The 20,000-nt window shown below is 40.9% G+C and overlaps 2 long non-coding RNA genes across 2 annotated transcripts in view; both read right to left on the bottom strand.

Annotated features, from left to right (window-relative positions):
* Window positions 1–622, bottom strand: part of LOC137650010 (uncharacterized) — a 192,568-nt gene extending 191,946 nt beyond the window's left edge. The window contains exon 1 of the long non-coding RNA XR_011045898.1: window positions 501–622. This is a non-coding gene — a long non-coding RNA (uncharacterized lncRNA). The remainder of the gene's footprint in view (window positions 1–500) is intronic.
* LOC137650015 (uncharacterized) overlaps window positions 1–20,000 on the bottom strand; it is a 406,947-nt gene that overhangs the window by 204,527 nt on the left and 182,420 nt on the right. The window lies entirely within an intron of this gene.

Here is a 20,000-nt window from a genome sequence, read left to right on the forward strand (position 1 = left end):
CATATTAATTCTTATGCAATAGAAGCAACGCAAGTCTTAAACAAGAACAATCAGAGTTGTCTGACCTCCGCCAAAGGATGACGTTGACACACACACACACACACACAAAAATCCGGATCTAGAATCCGGATCTGGTTTCGGATAATCTCCAAAAGTTAATGGTGTCTCCCATGACCTAAGATTTATGTGGTGGACATTTCGTACCTAAAATTTTAATGGGATCTTCGATGTCCTAAGATCTATCAGTGGTGAAAATTTCGTCAAAATCCGTTGAGTAGTTTTGACGCAATCTTGTCCACAGACATAGATAAATAGATAAGAAAATAAATAAACCGACTCGAAAACATAACCTCCTGCTAACTTCGTTGGCGGAAGTAAAAATAAAACTTAGGATATTTACCACAAAAATCCAACCCTATGTTAAACCCTAGGATGTAAAAATGGGTCCACATTAATATGCATGTATAACAAGATCATTACGTCATATTGTCTGTACTTACGGATTCCTCAACTTTTCGTAGCCCTTTCCATCCTTCATTATATCGACAGAGGAAAGTGACGTCTCTTCAGCGTCCTTCGAAGAACCAACAAGTTTCAGGGGCGTCCATTTCTACGGAAACCTGGGCCGAGAATAAAAGAAATGATCAATCTAAGTATTTCATTGTGTGTTACTATATGGAAATGAGTCGTGGTATGACAATGAAACAATTTCCAACAGATTTACTAGATTTGAGAACGAAGCTCTCAGAGGAATATTGGGAATTAAATGGCAAGACAGAATTAGAAACGAACCTATAAGAGAGATTAATAGAGTGCCATATGGGGATGAGATCATGATGACGGGTAGATGAATATGGTTTGGGCAAGCTCTTCGCACTCCTCAGGAGAGATTAGTTCACCAAATGTTTAACACTAGGATGCCCGGCTTTAGCAATGTGCCTAGATGCCCAAAGGGAGTCATTTCGACCACGGGATTTTTTTTAGTTATTTCAGGCAATAATTAGTTTTCTATCATTTCTTTTTATTGTTATAACCAGTTTTATATACAAACAATGTAACATTATTGTGTTCAATGTTCTTTTGTTAGAAATACTTATAATCAAATTTAGTTACCCACATGGATGCCCACGGAGAGTCATTTTGACTCCTATATATTTCCAACCTTAATTATGTAAATAAAAGTTTATATATTGATTCTTATATTCATTGTTATATAAATAGCCATTTTATTCAGTTGTAGGTCTCATAATATTGGTCTTAGGAAAAAAAGGATAAACATTTGATTGAGCTAATAGATCTTTTGTTTTACTATATTTTTTGGAATACCCTTTGTATTCCAATGTATACAGGAATGAAGAAACTGAAAAAAATCTGGAAAATAAAGTGGTAGATTCCTAGTAATCATACATTAGGCGAACACATGAATATCATTTTGAATATATTCCAGATCACATTTTTTACACATGTTCAACTTTTGAGGTGCAGGTCCCACAAAGATTTTTCCCATCTCGTGCTACTTACTACTGTACGGTTTTTCTTGCAATGAGCCTTCACTTGGCAGTATTTCTTTAGGTATCTGCTTTGATCTTTGTTTTCTCCATTTCACTGATTTCCCTCTGATCCAATTTCTTACTTGACTGTATATTTATATTTGCTAATTCTTCGGATAGTTGTTCTAGGAATTCTTTCCCGGTAATTTTTTCTTTTGTCTCTTCCTTGTAGATAACCCATGCATTTATAGCTGCCAGGTCTAAGGTTGTTTGGAAAGAATGAATAGGCCATCGCCTTGTGCAAGTACTCAGTGAATACTTTTGAGCCATTTGGTCCAAAATGTTCCCTCTATATTTTGTTTCGTTGTAAAATTTGATTGTTTCCGGTGTTTTCTTAGCAGTATTTTCTAAAGAAATATCTTGATGGAGAGTGCTAAAAACTGCAAATTTTTTTTTTTTAGTTTTCCCTGATAAACTTTAAGAGTCATGTCACCAGACTTGTAAAGCTTGATAGAATACAAATTATCTTTCGTGGTTCTCACTGTCGCAGGCACTTCTCTTTTTATTTTATTCATGGTCCCTATGATACTGGTTACCTTTATCTTTAGTTGCTTGGTTAAGTTGACCGTTGTAAAATAATTATCTGTTGTGACATTTCTCCCTTTGTTCAAATAAGGATCCATTAGTCTCATGACCACATTATCACTAACTCTCTTCTGTAGCACGATGCTCTTCTTTGACTACATAAGGAAATCCATTCACCAGATATTTACTCTCCTTATCTACAGCTAACCAGTACTTCTGACCGTACTTATCAGGCTTTGATGCCATAAATTGTGTAAAAGGGCATCTTGCCTTACTAGGAAAGAGCTGCCCGTCAATAGTTATATTAGGCCCCGGTTTGTAGCAATCAATGCTGTTATCTGTAAATATATTCCATTCTGTAGAAAATAATACAAATTTGTCAGTTTTGAGTCTCTTTGAACGTGTAGATTTATAGTCAAATCGCAAAAACCGTAGAATTTCACAGAATATGTTTCTTGACATAGCTTGCTTGCATAGTGGAATACCCACCCCATCTATCTCTCAAAAGGCTATGCAGAGGTCTGTCATTCTTACATACTACACCTCTGGCATTCATTACACCAATAAATGCTTCGTTCTTCCTCATTTAGAGAGAAATTTTGGCTTATATTCTGTCTGTAAGCTTCAGCAATTGTACAATTTTTGATGTGCTTTATTATGAATTTGTCAATCATTAGTCGCCATGCAGCTTTTGGGCTACCAACAGTAATACATCTTTTTACATGGCCTCTAGGTCCTGGCATTTCTCATAAAATATTTTGTTCTGACCGTCTGCCACCTGAGCATTTATCAGCCAGAATTTGCTTCCACTATATACCATCCGAAGCGACCATATCTTCCAAAATACACTCATCTGTTTCTTTATTTGTAATGCAATGAACAGTTGAACAAGCATTAGGCTCTGCAACTTCTACCAGATGTATGAATGTTGCATTCATACAAGGATAATGAAAATGAGGAGAGAAAGTATGTAGTCATTCGATGAATATCAGTAAAATGCAAAATGTTATGTTTTTTGAAAATTGCCAGTAGAAAATTTACTTGAATCACAAGGAAATTAGAAAAAATAGTGAAAGCAAAACATTTATTAGCTTGTAGTAAAGCAAAAATTATCTCATAATCTTCAACATATGATGTAAAATTATTAGAAAAGGGGATTCATGTGATTTAAGAAGAGTTTCACAGAAAGGAGTCAAAATGACTCCCTTGGGCATCCATTACATCATCTGAAAAAATGATATCTAAAGTAATCCGGTAAACTTTTCTAGGATTGTAGGATGTAATACACTCAAAATCAATAAAAGTCACAAAAGGATTCGTAAAAATATATGGAGGAACCGAGCCGGGAGTTATTTGAATAGTAGCAAGGAGTCAAAATGACTCCATCGGGCATTCTAGTGTTAACTGGGCTCCACGAGGCACTAGAAGAGTTGGAAGACCCAGGCCTAAATGATTGGGAACTATGAAGGGTGAAGTGGGATATGATGAGTGGAGAAGTATTGAATTAAAATTTTAGCTCAAGATAATGACGACTGGTGAAAACTAACCAAGGCCATTTGCGTCAATAGGCGTAGGAGATGATGATGATGATGATGATGCTAATATTTCATTCTAAGTGAGGTCCAGTTGGACACAGAAATTACTGGCACACCACGCTCTGATGACGTGTACCCTGTCACACCCTTACTGTGCGGCGAGTAACCAAACAAATAAAATAGGGAGAGAGTACATTAGTGGTGGGTGTGGCTGCACACAGGCCCTCTGCACTCAGTGTGGGTGTTACAAGGTGCACTTCTCAGACCGAGGTATGCCAGGAATTCCTGTATCTAACTGTACATCTGGCGTCTCAATATGAAGGATATTTCAATATAGTTCTGGATTCAGGTTGCTTTATTTTGAAGAGTAACTTTGAAATTGCAAATTTCCTATATATATTTGTAGGCCTATAAGTATTTCGAGGTATTATCTATCTATCTATCTATCTATCTATCTATCTATCTATCTATATATATATATATATATATATATATATATATATATATATATATATATATATATATATATATATATATATATATATATATCACGTTATCAAATTATCGTACTTTTTAAAAACACTTCTGTTTAAACATATTTGCATATTCATTTATCACTAAAATAATTATGATAAGAAAATATGTTTCAATTTTGATTTACAAACAATAACAGCCAAGATGATGATAATATTTTGAAAAGTAAATTTGGAATTGCAAATTTCCTTTATATATCAGTAAAGGTACTTTATGGGTATTACTTGTAAAGCTTACGTTATTAAATTATTATACTATTTTATGACACTTCTATTTATACAAATTTATATATCTATTTATCGCAAAAGAAATATTACACGAAATACGTTTCAGATTAGTATTATATTTAACCAATAACAGCCAAGATAATAATAATAATAATGATAACAATAATAATAATAATAATAATAACCCGGAACTCGGCATTATATACCAACAGTCTTTGAAGATTGTGATTGATAAAAGAAAATAATAATAATAATAATAATAATAATAATAATAATAATAATAATAATAATAATAATAATAGTAATAACAACAAAATTTTCGATCTTACTGACAAAATATTCATGAAAATAATAATAATAGTAAGAATAACAGTAACGCATTGAGCTCAAATCAAGTCACAATAACCTACATAAACGAGACGACTTTGCGGCTTCGCTGGCGATCAGTGCAAGAACTTCCCCTTTAGAATAATGCATTTTGTAACACTTCTCGGAACTGGCTATTTCTACCCTCTCCTCGAGAACTATTTTCAAAGCCGAAGGGATGAAATGATTTGGTGGAATATTTCGCTCGATCTCGATCCAAAAGGATAGAATTATGAGCTGCGTTTGGAAATCGAGATTGATCTAACGCTTCTGAATTGTACATATTGTAAATGTTGATGATTGAGAGAGATTGTGATAATTTTTTTGGAGAGAGAGAGAGGGGTCGTATATTCATAAAAAGTCTGAAGTTTTAAAGGTCGCTCATGAATGGCAGGGGCAAGTAAAAAGGATCTTCCCCTAGCAAGCAGGGCAATGACCTAGAGACTGACCATATATACATTATATATGATCAGCGCACAAGCGCCCTCTCCACCCAATCTAGGACCAAGGAGGGCCAAGCAATGGCTGCTGATAGCTCAGCAGATAGACCTATAGGCTCCCCAAAACCCCCCATCCTCAGCTCACAAGGATGGTGAGGTTGTAGCGACTAAAGTAACTATCGAGTTTGAGCGGGACTCGAACACCAGTCTGGCGTTCAACAGTCATGGACGTTACCACATCGGCCACCACAGCACTATTTCATGTTTAGTTATCATGTGCGTTTGAATCATCACCATTTTCTCATTCTCAATATACGAATACGGTTTGTCATCACTATCAATACAAATACCCCCAACCCCTAAAAAAAACATTCACTTTACCTTTTCGGCGTCAGATAATTTCGAATCATTCTATAATTCTCGGTCTTTAATAACATGGGAAATGTCTATGTCGAAGGAAGCTAGAAAAGCAGGATAAGGGAAGAAGTACAGTATACCAAAATAAATTATTCCAAAGTATAAATTCTAAAACGGATCGTCAGCAATCCTTGAGTCATCTGACACATCTACAGTATATATGAATTGCATGTGTCTGTATGTAGGTGTACCTGTCACTCAAAAGGAAGGGGAGATGACGTAACCCGGAGGGGCGGAGGTGCAGAGCCGATAAATGTGGAGGGAACTGGACAGGAATACTGATATCCATGATAACCGAAGAAGAAGGAATAAAATAACTTGAAAAGCTTCAACATAAAATTGGAAGAACCCGGGACTGCCAAAATATTTAAGCCAGTAAGAGAGTGAGAGACGGACGCTAAAATAAGAGCTGAAAAAATTCTCAGAAGAAAGGAGAGGGGAAGAACGGAGCTAAGGGGAAAGAATAAGGAAGGAATAACCGCAAAAGGTTAATAAAAGAAGAAAAAAGAAGTAGAATTCGATAGATTTAAAACATCAAGAAATGTGAAGATAAAGAAAACAGAAAAAAGTATCTTCGGTGAAAAAATATGAGCCAATTTTGGGAAAACGTTAATGTGTCTCTTTGTATATTTGTTCATCGTTAAAGCTATTCAATATTATTCATATTCATATTTGAAATATTATTATACATTCAACCTATTTTCATAATAGGTTTTGTCATTTTGTTGACATTTTCTATGGTAAACACTTTTAAACTATAAAAATTTGTTAGAAAACATGGACAATACTGAAGGATTTATTATTATTATTATTATTATTATTATTATTATTATTATTATTATTATTATTATTATTATTATTATTATTATTTACTTACTAAGCTACAACCCTAGTTGGAAAAGCAGAATGCTATAAAGCCGAGGATTCCAAAGGGAAAATACCCCAGTGAGGAAAGGATATAAGAAACTACATGAGAAGTAATTAACAATTAAAATAAGATATTTTAAAAACAGTAACACTAAAATAAATCTATTATATATAAACTATATAAATTTTAAAAAATAAGAGGAAGAGAAATAAGATAGAATAGTGTGCCCGAGTGTACTGTACCAACCGTGTTTCACACAATTGTACATAATTCCTTTTGTATATATTATGCTTGTATCTTCGCTCTTCCCTCGCACTAAAAAGAACATGAAAATTCATGTCTGGTTTTTCCTCTGTAATATTGTCTGTCTTGTGAATTTGTTATGTCCTGTTGCCTTGAGGTTTTGTATATAAGGAGAGTGTTCCACAATAATATAACTCAGTTGTTTCCAACCTGCCTTTGAGTTCACAACCTTACTCGGCGCCGTCACATTGGTGACCCCGGAAGTCGACTCGCTCCCACTGCCTTCCACCCCCACCTCCCTCGCCCCTCCATCGTTGGTACTATGACGGAGACGGACTCTACTACAGCAGTTGGCGCCGCGGCCGCCCCATTGAAACTTTCACCGTTCGCCACCGGAGAGGCGTTTGCTTGGTTTCAACGCGCTGAAGTCCACTTCCGTATAAGGGGCGTGACTCGCTCAACCACCAAAGCGGATTATGTTCTCGCGGCGATACCCGAGGACACCTTCCCAGAAATATCCGACTGCCTTTGTGAACAAGGAGACACCCCAATAGCGTATGACGCCCTCAAAACATACCTCCTGCAGCAGTACTCGCCGTTGCCAGCCGCCCGTATAGCAAAGATTTTTCAGCTCTCGCAACAACCGTTGGGGAACCAAATGGCTTCGCTTGCCCTCGGGAAATGACCAGTATCGCTCGCCTTCAACCTGCCGCAGACGGCTCTCCTCGTGAGGTGAACCTACTTTGTGCCCTTTGGATACGCCATTTACCCGAACCTGTACGCGCTCCCATACCCGATGTCGATAGTTTACCCATAAAGGACTTGATGACCAAAGCTGACGCCCTTATGGACAGCCACTTCAAGACCTCCATCAACGCCTCCACCCCTGACGACGAGGATGCCTATTCAACGTCAACCGAAGCTGACATGAATGCCGTAGGACATACACGCCTACCCCGTGAGGTGCCGAAGCGTCGACAAAGCCGCCCACCACCCACCAATCGCTTGCGCCCCAACGAACGACTTCTACAGCCACTTACTACCTCCCATCCACCGCAGTTTTGCTACTACCACTTCAGATTCGGGGCAACCGCGAAGAAATGTGCCAAAGATTGTCAGTGGCCAAAAAACGTGTAAGTAGGCCATCGCTTGTGGCGGTGGCCTCCCATGTTTCTAATCTTTTCTTTTTACAGGATGCAGGAACGGGTGTGCAATTTTTGGTAGACACGGGTGCTTGCCGTTCTCTTTTGCCAAGGAAACTCTTCAAGGCACGACGTAGTCTGTCTACATCTGCTGACGTCCGCTTAGTAGCTGCCAACGGATCTGCGATACCCACCTACGGTTACGAGAACCTCACATTATCATTCGGAAACGGTAAATTCAATTGGAAGTTTCTCGTTGCTGAAGTCACAATGCCAATCCTCGGTGCGGACTTCCTCTCTCATTTCCACCTTCTGGTCGATGTCGCCTACCGACGATTGGTCAACGCAGACTCGTACTTGTCGACACCTCTTCAACCCGCCCCCTCTAACCTTGCTCTCCACATCAGCGCACCCACGGAAGACTACGCCCACCTCCTCATGTCGTACCTGGAAGTTTTCCGTCCAGAACTTCGCCAAACGCCCACGGTTCCTGCCAAGCACTGTATTTATCACCATATCAAGACGACGGGACCCCCAGTCTTCGCAAAATTCAGACGTCTGGCTCCGGAACGATTGGCAACCGTCAAACAGACGTTCGCCGAAATGGAGAAAATGGGCCTTTGCCAAAAGGCCTCCAGCCCATGGTCGTCGCCCTTACACATCGTTCTGAAGAAAGACGGCTCCCTCCGTCCGTGCCGGGATTACAGGCGCCTGAACATGCAAACAGAACCGGATCACTACCCCCTCCCAAACATTGCCGACGTGACCTCCTACCTGCACAAAGCGAAGGTTTTCTCTACGCTCGACCTCCTGAAGGGGTATTATCAGGTGCCTATGAACCCAGAAGACATCCCCAAGACCACCATCACCGCTCTGTTTGGTACATACACCTTCAATTACTCCTGTTTTGGCCTTCGTAATGCTGGGGCAACGTTTCAACATCTCATGGATGGCATCTTAGGGAACCTCCCTTTCTGTGTATGTTATGTGGATGACATACTTGTGTTCTCCTCCTCAAAAGAGGAACACCACCGTCACCTGCGCATCGTGCTCGACCGCCAGCAACAAAACGGCCTTGTAGTCCGGTACAAGTGTACCTTTGGCGCCAACGAAGTATCGTTCTTAGGGCACCGTATCACTCCTGAAGGTGTCCACCCCCTCCCTGAGAAGGTAGTAGCTGTTCAGAACTTCCCCGCGCCCTCGACCGTCAAAGCTCTGCAGGAATTCTTGGGCATGATCAACTATTATCACCGTTTTCTGCCAGCCATTGCCACCATTCTTGCTCCCCTCTACGCCTCCCTTAAGGGCAAGCCGAAGGACCTGAAGTGGGGTCCCCTTCAAGAAGCAGCCTTCTGCAATGCAAAGAAGGCCCTATCAACTGCTGCGGCTCTCACTTTTCCTATCCCACACGCCCCTCTCCTTCTCTCCACCGATGCCAGCGATGTCGCTATTGGTGCAATACTTGAGCAGGTGGTCAAAGGCTCGCCCCGCCCATTGGCCTTCTTCAGCAGAAAACTGTCCAAGGCAGAATCGGGTTATTCTACCTTCGATCGAGAATTGCTGGCGGTGCACTTGGCTGTCCGTCACTTTCGCCATTTCTTAGAAGGTACGCCCTTCGTCATTCGCACAGACCACATGCCTCTGGTGCACGCCTTCACTCGACAGTCTGACGCCTGGTCCGCCCGTCAACGTCGACATCTCTCCGCCGTGGCTGAATACAATTGCACCCTCCAATACGTCCCTGGGAAAATGAATCCCGTTGCCGATGCCCTGTCAAGAAACACGTTGGCTGCTGTTCAACTGGGATTGGATTACAACGCCCTGGCTGAAGCCCAACGACAGGATCCAGAGTATCAAGCTTGTAGGACATCCTGCACGTCCCTCCGTTGGGAAGACTTTCCCCTTGAAGACTCCAACACCACCCTCCTCTGTGACATCAGTACTGGTAGACCGCGACCTTGGATTCCTGCTCCCATGCGCCGACAGGTGTTTGATTTCATTCACGGCCTTTCACATCCCTCGTGCCGTTCTACTGCACAGCTGCTGAAGGCAAAGTTCATTTGGCACGGCATTTCTAAGGATGCTAAGGATTGGGTCCGCGCCTGTACTTCTTGCCAAACTTCCAAAGTACATCGACACACAGATTCAGGAGTGGGCACCTTTCCTCAACCTCAGCGTCGTTTCGCACACATTCACGTCGACGTTGTAGGCCCCCTACCTACGTCACAAGGACATCGTTACCTGTTTACCGTCATCGACCACCCCACTCGTTGGCCTGAAGCCATTCCCGTGGAAACTGCAACGTCCGCCTCATGTACATCTGTCTTACTCTCTGGATGGATTTCAAGATTCGGTATCCCTGAGCATATTACTTCTGACAGGGGAACCACTTTCACCTCTCAATTGTGGACGTCATTAGCGAATCTCCTGGGCATCACCCTACATCAGACAACGGCCTACAACCCCGCTGCCAATGGAATGGTTGAACGTTTTCATCGCACCCTCAAAGCAGCTTTGATGTCCCGCTGCAAGGATTGCAACTGGTTTACTCAGCTTCCCTGGGTCCTCCTGGGACTAAGGACCACCACTAAAGATGCCCTCGACGTCTCGGCAGCTGAAATGGTGTATGCCGAATTTTTTCCTTTTACAACCTCCTCCGACGATCTCCAGCGCATACGCCACGTCGTGGGAAAATTTACTCCGTGCCACCAGACTTACAAACCCCCAGCGAAGCATCACATACCAACGGACTTGCACTCTGCAACGCATGTCTTCCTGCCCAACGACACCAGCAAGCCACCACTAACGCCCTTTTACACAGGCCCTTCCCTTGTGATCCGACACAGTCCGAAAGCATTCCTCCTAAACATTTGGGGCAAAAAAGACTGGGTCTCCATTGTTCGTCTAAAACCTGCTTATCTTCTGCCAGATGACCCGCCTACAGTTTGCCTCTCTAGATCAGGGCGCCATATTTAACATGTACAGTATGTCATATTTAGGGGGGGAGCCATGTACAAACCGTGTTTCACACAATTGTACATAATTCCTTTTGTGTATATTATGCTTGTATCTTCACTCTTCCCTCGCACTAAAATGAACATGAAAATTCATGTCTGGTTTTTCCTCTGTAATATTGTCTGTCTTGTGAACTTGTTATGTCCTGCTGCCTTGAGGTTTTGTATATAAGGAGAGTGTTCCACAACAATATAACTCAGTCGTTTCCAACCTGCCTTTGAGTTCACAACCTTACTCGGCGCCGTCACAGTATCCTCAAGCAAAAGAACTCTACCCCAAGACAGTGAAAGACCATGGTACAGAGGCTATGCCACTATCTAAGACTAAAGAATAATGGTTTGATTTTGGAGTGCCCTTCCACTAGAAGAGCTGCTTACCATAGCTAAAGAGACTTTTCTACCCTTACCAAGTGGAAAGTAGCAACTGAACAATTACAGTGCATAGTTAACACCTTGAGCAAGGAAGAATTGCTTGGTAGTCTCAGTGTTGTCAGGTGTATGAGGACAGAGGAGAATATATGAAGAATAGGTCAGACCAATCGGTGTATGTGTAAGCAAAAGGAAAATAAGTGTACAGGACCCGTCAAAAACGATGACTAAATATTAACAGATATCAGATATGCACACACAGATTCATCTCTTCCCACATTAGTCCCCTTTCCTCTCAGCAGGGTATGATTACTCTCTCTCTCCCTGCTCGAGGAACGAGGAGAGGCAAAGCAGTTATACGTCTGATAATGCCACTTAGCATTACCAAAAAGATATATATATGTATATATATATATATATATATATATATATATATATATATATATATATATACATATATATACACATATATATACATGTGTATATATATATATATATATATATATATATATATATATATATATATATATATATATATATATATATATATATATATATATATATATACACTGTAGAGAGAGAGAGAGAGAGAGAGAGAGAGAGAGAGAGAGAGAGAGAGAGAGAGAGAGAGAGAGAGAGAGAGATATGTTTGTAAATATTTATCCACTGAACAACTCTGTTAATATATCGTGCATCAAGAAATTATACGAATTTCCCTTTTGCAAATGCCTAGACACTGCACCGCCTCATTCATGGTCACAACTCGGAGTTGAATATGCATGAAGTTATCCGTGTATTTCTAGAGAATGCATAAACTTCAGATGTTCCCTAACTTGAGCATTATGGCCAGTAAACATTACAATAGTCCTAATTAAATAGGAACCAAGTAGAGTGATTATTTTTTACTACAGGGATTGGAGTTAGGAGAAAATTATCTAAAAGATATTTTTGAAGAAACATAGGGATCAGATATTGCAAATGTTAGTAGAGGGAGATATGGTATTGATTTAAAATATCTTGTTTTTCTTGTAGTAAAAAAGGACGCATGTTCATATCGTGCTTTTAAATTTAAGTTTCCACCTACATTCTAATATCTTACGTCAGAGTAGCTAAAAAACTAAAGAAAAAAATATTAAGTAATTTGTAAAACAAGTCTTCTTAATTTTGCGTCCTGTTCTGAATACTATTTTTTTTTTACACTCTAATCTTGCACTCATCCACTTTCCCATTACAAATTAACATGCACAAGCAAATAAAATTCAAATGGTAACCCGAGTAATCTTTTTTTTTAACAACATTTGGTGTAAAAAGTAAATGGTAATTCCTGCTCGCACGATAACGAACAAAATTAGACATTAGTTCTACCTGTAATTTATCTAACTAATGATTGTGCAGGGGATACGTCCACTGGGTATGAGAGAGAGAGAGAGAGAGAGAGAGAGAGAGAGAGAGAGAGAGAGAGAGAGACTCAATTTAGTGACCCTATAGAGCTGGAAGCCGTCTAGTTTGACCATCTAAATATATTTTTTCATAAATTAAATCTTCAAAATATCCTGTACAGAATATTATTAGCTTTCACTTCTTATTAAGATCCAATTTTCTGTCCCCAAAGTCCCTATCCAATTTATATATTAAGTTTTCACTTTTGTTAATAATAACAATTAATATCCACTACTTGGAAGATAAGATAAGATAAAGTTACTGATAGGAACTTGTGCCGTTATCTTTGGTAAATTAATTGGTTCTTTGGTACTGATTTCTAATTGAATAGCTTCTCCAAAGAAATACAATTAAAATAAATGACCTTGAAAATATAAGTCCACAACAATATATCCAATATTAATCCAAAATTGTTGTATCAATCATAGAGAAGTAAAGGATTGTTTAAAAAATTCTATTGAAGAAAACAATAACTAAAAAAGTTCATTTCATTATCATTATTAAATCACCAAGCAAGTATTAACCAATTCTGTACGGAAACTAATCATCCAAGAACTTTGGTCCTTAAACTTTAAACGGTACACTTTATAAAAGTCTCTTTACCACAATATACATAATGAACGATAATTTTGGGTTTTTCTTTTAACATGTTTGGTAGAACATATGAAGAAAGTTGTGAGAAAAAAATAACATAAAAAGCTAAAACAGAAAAATAATTGGTACTCTGATACATTAAAAGGGTAATATTTATAACTTCTATGAAAAGGGGAAAAATGTGGCATATGAAAAAAAGATTCTAGCTAATTTTCGTTTCAATTTCAGACCACAAAAGTTAGCAAAATTTGATGAAGAATTTAGCTAAATAATTTATCCAAATGAATGAGATTACGACTCTTAAAATATTCTTACAAGGCCTTTTTTTTTCAATAAATTATTTGTTGAACTGTAAGAGAACATAATTCCTGGTTCAAGTACTAATGGAATGAGCTCTATAGTACAATTTCCAAGGCTGCTTTATATACATGGAGATTTCCAAAGAATTACCGTTGAAACAGGACGATATTTTCCGGAAATGTAAAGAAATAACTAGTCTTTTTTCATGGACGAATTAATGTTCGTTCTGTTTTTCTATGCAATTCTAAGTAGGAATGCAGGAAAATAAACGGCTAGGGCATTATTAAGAGAGTTTTCCTGCGTTTATATATATATATATATATATATATACACACACATACACACACACACACACACACACACACATATATATATATATATATATATAGATCATCATCTCCTACGCCTATTGACGCAAAGGGCCTCGGTTAGATTTCGCCATCATCATCATTAGCGGTTACTAGTCCACTGCAGAACAAAAGCCTCAGACATATCCTTCCACTTGCTTCGTTTACGGTCTTTATGTGCAAGCCCACACCCACAAATTTTCTTAGTTGGTCGACCCATTGTCTTCTCTTCCTTCCCCTGCTTCTTTTACAATCTCTAACGACCAATATATATATGTATATATATATATATATATATATATGTATATAGGGTAAATATATACATATATATATTCATATGCATATGTATATATACATATACATATGAATTATATATATATATATATATTACATACATACATATATATGTGCGCATTTGTGTAATTGCTGTTTAAAGAAAAAAAGAAAATACACAATAAAAACATTCTGGCCTTTTGAAACATCATGAGCTTTTCATATGTCACTAATGGACTTGTTACCACGGGGTAAAAGACAAAAATATATGCACTCGTGTATGATGGTCTGGTAAAATGAGGGACATTTGTTTGACTCAGAATTTTCAACTGTAATATATTTAGCTAATGATGCTCTTGATGTCGGAATCATCGTGTTAAAAAACCTTCTTTCATGAGGGATAGACAAACAAGAGACGGACAAAGGGAAATTTGTCGAAATTAGAGAGATAATGCTCTGGGGTAATTCAAGATTTTAAACATTAATCTCGATGCTGAGAGTCGTACTTAAAAAAGAAAAGAATGAGGGAATAGACATAATCTTCACCGGGAGGAAATATACATAAATTCGAGATATTGTTTGCCTAAAAATATCGTAACTAAATAAAGTGCGAGTGATTATCCCCAAAAAATATTAAAACTCTTATGGAATACTGTAGGTTACAAAAAGAAAAAAAAACGTAATCACGAAAGTGAATGAATTTTCTTAATAGAAAAACACTTGTTGCAGTTTACCTGAGCTTTAAGATAGCTAAGCTACAGCCCTAGTTGGAAGAGCAGAATGTTATAAGCCCAAGGGCTCCACCCGGTATAAATAGCTCAGTGAGGAAAGGAAAGAAGGAAATTGTACCAACTGTGTGTCGCACGTTCGTACATAGTTCATTTTGTGCTTGTATCTTCGCTCTCCCCTCGCACTAAAAAGAACCTGAAAAAACTTGTCTTGTTTCTCCTCTGTAACATTGTCTGTTTTTTTAACATGAAAATTCTTGTTGTCTTGAACTTTTGTATATAAAAGAGAGTGTTCTATAATAAAGTGACTCAGATGTTTTCAACTTGCCTTTGAGTTACAACCTCCTCTCGGCCCGTCACATTGGTGACTCCGGAAGTCGACTCGCTCCTCCCGCCTTCCACCCCCTCCCATCTCCCCTCGCCCCTCCATCGTTGGTACCATGGAGGACTCTACGGAAGTTATTGCTGCGACTCCCCCATTGAAACTTGCATCATTCGCCAGCGGAGAGGCGTTTGTTTGATTTCAGCGCACAGAAGTCAAGTTTCGCATAGAGGGCGTGACTCGCTCAACCTCCAAAGCAGATTACGTTCTCGCGTCGATACCCGAGGATACCTTCCCAGAAATATCCGCCTGGCTTTGTGAACAAGGAGACATCCCAATAACGTATGACGCCCTCAAAACATACCTTCTGCAGCAGTACTCGCCGTCGCCAGCCGCCCGTATAGCAAAGCTTTTTCAGCTCTCGCAACAACCGTTGGGGGACCAAAGGCCTTCGCTCGCCCTCAGGGAAATGACCAGTATCGCTCGCCTGCAACCTGCCGCAGACGGCTCTCCTCGTGAGGTGAACTTATTTCGCGCCATTTGGATACGACGTTTGCCCGGAACTATACGCGCTCCCATACCTGATGTCGATAGTTTACCCATAAACGACTTGATGACCAAAGCCGATGCCCTTATGGGCAGCCACTTCAAGACCTCTATCAACGCCTCCACCCCTGACGAAGAGGACGCCTATTCAACGTCACCCGAAGCTGACGTGAAGGCCGTAGGACATACACGCCTACCCCGTGACGTGACGAAGCGGCAACAAGGCCACCCACCACCCGCCACTCGCTCGCGCCCCAACCAACGACTTCTACAGCCACTTACTATCTCCCATTCGCCGCAGTTTTGCTACTATCACTTCAAATTCGGGGCAACCGCGAAGAAATAAGCCAAGGTTCAGTGGCCAAAAAAACGTGTAAGTAGGCCATCGCTCGTGGCGGTGGCCTCCCAGGTTTCTAATCTTTTCTTTTTTCATGATGCAAAAAGAAGACACGGGTGCTTGTCATTCTCTTTTGCCAAGAAAACTCTTCAGGACACGACGTAGTCTGTCTATGTCTGCCGACATCTGCTTGGTAGCTGCCAACGGCTCTGCGATACCCACCTACGGTTACGAGAACCTCACATTATCGTTCGGAAACGGTAAATTTAATTGGAAGTTTCTCGTTGCTGATGTCACATTGCCAATCCTCGGTGCGGATTTCCTCTCTCATTTCCACCTTCTCGTCGATGTCGCCCACCGATGATTGGTCAACACAGACTCGTATTTGTCGACACCTCTTCAACCCGCACCTTCCAACCTCGCTCTCCATATCAGCACACCCATGGATGCCTACACCCACCTGCTCATGTCGTACCCGGAAGTTTTCCGTCCAGAACTTTGACAAACGCCCATGGCTCCTGCCATGCACGGTATTTATCACCATATCAAGACTACGGGACCCCAGTCTTCGCATAATTCAGATGTCTGGCACCGGAATGATTGGCAGCCGCCAAAAAGACGTTCGCTGAAATGCAGGAAATGGGCCTTTGCCAAAAAGCCTCCAGCCCATGGTCGTTACCCTTACACATCGTTCTGAAGAAAGACGGCTCCCTCCGTCCATGCGGGGATTACAGGCGCCTGAACATGCAAACAGAACTGGATCACTACCCCCTCCCAAACATTGCCGACGTGACCTCCTACCTACACAAAGCGGAGGTTTTCTCTACGCTCAACCTCCTGAAGTGGTATTATCAGGTGCCTATGAACCCAGAAGACATCCCCAAGACTGCCATCACCACTCCGTTTAGTACATACACCTTCAATTACTCCTGTTTTGGCCTTCGTAATGCTGGGGCCACGTTTCAATGTCTCATGGATGGCATCTTAGGGGACCTCCCATTCTGTGTATGTTATGTGGACGACATACTTGTATTCTACTCCTCAAAAGAGGAACACTTCCGTCACCTGCGCATCGTGCTCGACCGCCAGCAACAAAACGGCCTTGTAGTCCGGTACGACAAGTGTACCTTTGGCACCAACGAAGTGTCATTCTTATAGCACCGCATCACTCCCGAAGGAGTCCATCCCCTCCCTGAGAAGGTAGCAGTCGTTCAGGACTTCCCCGTGCCCTCGACCATCAAAGCTCTGCAGGAATTTTTGGGCATGATCAACTATTATCACCGTTTTCTGCCAGCCATTGCCGCCACTCTTGCTCCCCTCTACGCCTCCCTTAAGGGCAAGCCAAAGGACCTGAAGTTGGGTCCCTTTCAAGAAGCAGCTTTCTGCAATGCAAAGAAGGCCCTATCAACTGCTGCGGCTCTCACTTTTCCTATCCCACATGCCCCTCTCCTTCTCTCCACCGATGCCAGCGATGTCGCTATTGGTGCAGTACTCGAGCAGGTGGTCAACGGCTCGCCCCGCCCATTAGCCTTCTTCATCAGAAAACTGTCCAAGGCGAGATCGGGTTATTCTACCTTCGATCGAGAATTGCCGGCGGTGCACTTGGCTGTCCGTCACTTTCGCCATTTCTTAGAAGGTACGCCCTTCGTCATTCGCACAGACCACATGCACGCCTTCACTCGACAGTCTGATGCCTGGTCCGCCCGTCAATGCCGACATCTCTCCGCCATGGCTGAATACAATTGCACCCTTCAATACGTCCCTGGGAAAATGAATCCCGTTGCCGATGCACTGTCAAGAAACACGTTGGCTGCCGTTCAACTGGGATTGGATTACAATGCCCTGGCTGAAGCCTAAAGACAGGATCCAGAGTATCAAGCATGTAGGACATCCTGCACGTCCCTCCGTTGGGAAGACTTCCCCCTCAAAGACTCCAACACCACCCTCCTCTGTGACGTCAGTACTGGTAGACTGCGACCTTGGATCCCTGCTCCCATGCGCCGGCAGGGGTTTGATTTCATTCACGGCCTTTCACATCCCTCTCGCCGTTCTACTGCACAGCTGCTGAAGACGAAATTCATTTGGCACGGCATTTCTAAGGATGCTAAGGATTGGGTCCGCGCCTGTACTTCTTACCAAACTTCCAAAGTACATCGACACACAGATTCAGGAGTGGGTACCTCTCCTCAACCTCAGCGTCGTTTCGCACACATTCACGTCAACATTGTAGGTCCCCTACCCACATCACAAGGACATCGTTACCTGTTTACCATCATCGACCGCTCCACTCGTTGGCCTGAAGCCATTCCCATGGAAACTGCAATGTCCGCCTCATGTACATCTGCCTTACTCTTAGGATGGATTGCAAGATTTGGTATCCCTGAGCATATTACTTCTGACAGGGGTACCACTTTCACCTCTCAATCGTGGACATCATTAGCGAATCTCCTGGGCATCACCCTACATCACAGAACGGCCTACAACCCCACTGCCAATGGAATGGTTGAACGTTCTCATTGCACCCTCAAAGCAGCCTTGATGTCCCGCTGCAAGGATTCCAACTGGTTTACTCAGCTTCCCTGGGTCCTCCTGAGACTAAGGACCACTCCTAAAGACGCCTTCGACGTCTCGGCAGCTGAAATGGTGTATGGTGATCCGTTGGTCGTCCCTGCCGAATTTTTTCCTTCTACAACCTTCTCCGACGATCTCCAGTGCATACCTCACGTTGTGGGAAAATTTACTCCATGGCGCCAGACTTACAAGCCCCCTGCGAAGCATCACTTACTGACAGACTTGCACTCTGCAACACACGTCGTCCTGCAGAACGACACTAGCAAGCCACCGCTAACACCCCCTTACACGGGCCCTTTCCCTGTGATCCGACGCAGTCCGAAAGCATTTCTGCTAAACATTCGTGGCAAAGAAGACTGGGTCTCCATTGATCGTTTAAAACCTGCTTATCTCCTGCCAGATGACCCGCCTACTGTTCGCCTCTCTAGATCAGGGCGCCCTATTTAACATGTACAGTATGTAATTTTTGGGGGGTGGAGCCATGTACCAACCGTGTGTCGCACGTTCGTACATAGTTCATTTTGTGCTTGTATCTTCCATCTCCCCTCGCACTAAAAAGAACCTGAAAAAACATGTCTTGTTTCTACTCTGTAACATTGTCTGTTTTTTTAACGTCACAAGCTTCTCTCGGCCCGTCACAAAATAAGTAAACTAAATGAAAAGTGATGAACAGTTAAAGAATAATATTTATGAACAGTAACAGCAATATTACAAATCTTTCTTATATAAAGTATAAAAAGAGACAATCTTAAATTACTAAGTTGTCCCTCAAAACTATGTAATCAACAAATTTCTTTATTTAAGAAATATTTATTAAAGGTTTTAAAGCCTCTTTACTTCTCTGATTTTTCATTATACTTTTTATTGTTATTTCTTTCAAGATGATATATTTCTTGACAGTTCTCTTTTAAAGGAAATGTCACCATAATTCTGAGTCTGTGAAATTTAAAAAAAAAAAAAAAAAAAAAAAAAAAAAAAAAAAAAAAAAAAAAAAAAAAAAAAACTTATGTCGCTGGAAAAACAAATCTAACAAATCTAAAAAAGAGATCATATCGTCCATGTGGATTTGATATAACGCATAAAAAAATCATGATTGAAATTTATTACTGTTCTAGGCCTACGATCACCGTGGAACGCATAATGTTATTTTTTTTTGTCGTAGTCAGAAGAACATAGTGTTCTAACGTACTTTACTGTCAAAAAAAAAAAAAAAAAAACAGCTAGGTTAATTTTTTACTGAGATAATTAAAGATAAGACACTCCTTATAATATCAGCGATCTAATTCTTCATCAGAATAATTTACAATTTCTT

Source organism: Palaemon carinicauda, chromosome 11 (assembly GCF_036898095.1).
Source record: "Palaemon carinicauda isolate YSFRI2023 chromosome 11, ASM3689809v2, whole genome shotgun sequence".
NCBI lineage: Eukaryota > Metazoa > Arthropoda > Malacostraca > Decapoda > Palaemonidae > Palaemon > Palaemon carinicauda.